The sequence below is a fragment of the Ascaphus truei genome, chromosome 2 (genome assembly GCF_040206685.1).
Source record: "Ascaphus truei isolate aAscTru1 chromosome 2, aAscTru1.hap1, whole genome shotgun sequence".
Lineage (NCBI taxonomy): Eukaryota > Metazoa > Chordata > Amphibia > Anura > Ascaphidae > Ascaphus > Ascaphus truei.
Genome location: NC_134484.1, coordinates 164,577,791 through 164,580,487, shown reverse-complemented (window position 1 = coordinate 164,580,487; position 2,697 = coordinate 164,577,791).

Here is a 2,697-nt window from a genome sequence, read left to right as displayed (position 1 = left end):
TTCCAAATAAACCTGGTAATTAGTGACTGGAGAGAGGATATATCTTTCTTTATCATTGGTATTGGCAGTGTTTGGAAAAGGTGGAAGATACGCGGGAGCAAATTCATCTTAATGCAGTGTACTTTCCCAATGCAGGAGATATTAAACCCTGACCATATCCTAATGTCCTCTCTAAGGGGACTAAAGGTTCATAAAAAAAATCACCAGGCCATTTAAATCACCGTTTTTATGAGTGTTGCTATCACGTTATTCAGAAAGCATTCATTACCTGTCATAGCAAAATTCACAAAACGGGTGATTAGCCGGTGATCTGATGAACGACCCTCTGAAAAGGCCTTACCGGCGAGGTGTATCTGCTGCAGAGAGAGAGCTACTCTGAGAGAGCCATCTCGCCCGAAATTTATGTGTATACATTTTAATTTTGTTAATAGTTTAGATGAGCAGGGGGTCTCCTGAGCTGAACCGCATTGGTTTTAGCCTCAGGGACCCCCTACTTCCCGAGATTCAGGCCCCGTTATGGGGTGCCGGTATCTTCTCTGCATTTTATTCCCATGGTCACGTGACGCTGACATTTAAATGCATAGGAAATACCGGCACCCCATAACAGGGCCTGTATCTCGGGAAGTACGGGGTCCCTGAGGCTATCCGCTATGGTAATGAAGTTTACTGTAAATGCATTTTTATTGCATAGGATTCATGCCAGGGGTCTCTGGTGCTAATATTAATGGGTATCAGCTCCAGAGATTCCCAGCATCAATACTATGCAGGAAAAATTCATTTTTTTTCTATGTCCCATCTCGCCGCTTCTCTGCAGGTTTCCAACAGCTTTACGCCAACTTTTTCTGGCATGAGAATTTTGTGATAAAATCACCATTCTAGAGCGGTGATAGGCGTTCATAGCCGAATCACTGCTACTAGAATTGCGCAAGTTTATGAACATGCCGAAAAGCGGTGATAAGTGGCGAGGGGGAAAGGGAGACAGTTTAAAACATTTCCAGACCTTTTTTTTTTTTTTACCCCACAGGTAATGACAATATCTAGGGTGGCCTGTGTATGGGGTTATACATATATTTCCCTTGCGGTGTCAGGGAAGGTGGGGGGTGGTTTGTATACTACCCCTGTTGAGTCCTCTCCGCGGTCCACGTTTTTAGGCCCGGCCAAGACGCCCCCGAGTCCTTCGCCAGCTGCCTCCGGTGCCCGCGGTAGAGCGCGTTCCCCTTTCGCGACCGATTCCCCCCCCCCCTCCTCCAGAGCCCCACGGCCTCAGTCTCGGATGGGAGGCCACCGGGGAGGGTTGGTTGGTCTTCCAGGGACAGCAAAGGGAGGGCTGCGGGTGAGATAGGGCCTTGGTTTAGGTCACGCGGCCCAGGAGTTGCAGCGACGTGCCCCCAACGCCCCTCTTCAGCTTGGCCACGTCCTCTCCCTTCCCGGTTCCCCCCGAGCCCCACATCATCCGCATCGGGTGGGAGGCCACCGGGGAAGAGTTGGTTGGGTCTCCAGGGGCAGCAAAGAAAGGCCGCAAATGATATGGGCGTCACCTCTATTTGGGCCTCATGCGGCCGGGAATTAAAGTGGGGCGCCCCTCCGTCCCGTCTCGTCTGGGGGTCTCCCCCCCAAGCAGCTGCCTCCGGTTCGGGCGGGAGGCCATCGGGGATGTGTTGATTGGACCTCTAGGGGCAACGAAAGAAAGGCCGAAGGCGAGCCATGCGTCCCCTCAAACTGGGCCACACGTGGCCTGAGCCTCCCGCAGCCAGAAGCTGAAGTAGGGCGCTTCTCCGTCCTGTCTCAGTCTCGGTTCCCCTCCCGAAGCCCCACTGAACCCAGACTGGCGGAAAGCCACTGGGGAAATCCTGGCCGGGCTTCCTGTGATAAGCTCTGTGGGGGCAGCAGATTAGAAAGGAAGAGGTCTGTTCATCAATGACTAACAGGTGGGCCATTACTAAGCTCTAAGATTCACCTTGAACCATAATAAATTCCATAAATATTCATAAAGTCAAATTGTATCAGTTGTAATTTGCAGGTAAGTAGGTATTGTGATATACAGGTAAAGTCCAGTGTGGGTTAAATTGGAGAGATGGAGAGATATATAGGGATCAGATGTGTGTTGATACACTATCTCTAAGCTGCAACACTTGGTGGGGGGGATATGCACAACAGAGGAAAAGTATCAAATTACCTCTGAAGCCCCCTCTCCGAATGTAGTGTTGATCGTAGCCTTCCTGGTCCTCCATTAGCGCGGTGCAGAGTATGGCAGCTCTGTGTAAAGCACCGTCTCCCCCACATTGGATGAAATCGAATCCTGTGTGATGTGCACCTGCACGGCTGCTGCGCGTCACACCAATCCTAGGTATAGGTGTAGGAGATCAACATGAGATGGGCAGGACGAAGAGACTGTGCAAAAAACTGTGCAAAAAACTATGCAAAAGCACTCAGCAACTCACCAGGTGGATGAAAAATAAAAGAAATGTATTAAACTACATAAAACAAAAATACATAACAAAACAGGGGAAAAGCACTTGTTTTGTTATGTATTTTTGTTTTATGTAGTTTAATACATATCTTTTATTTTTCATCCACCTGGTGAGTTGCTGAGTGCTTTTGCATAGTTTTTTGCGCAGTCTCTCTGTCCAGCCCATCCTACGTTGATGTTCTGTTCATCAATGACCACTGACTACTCTTGTTCGGCTGGCCCAATCT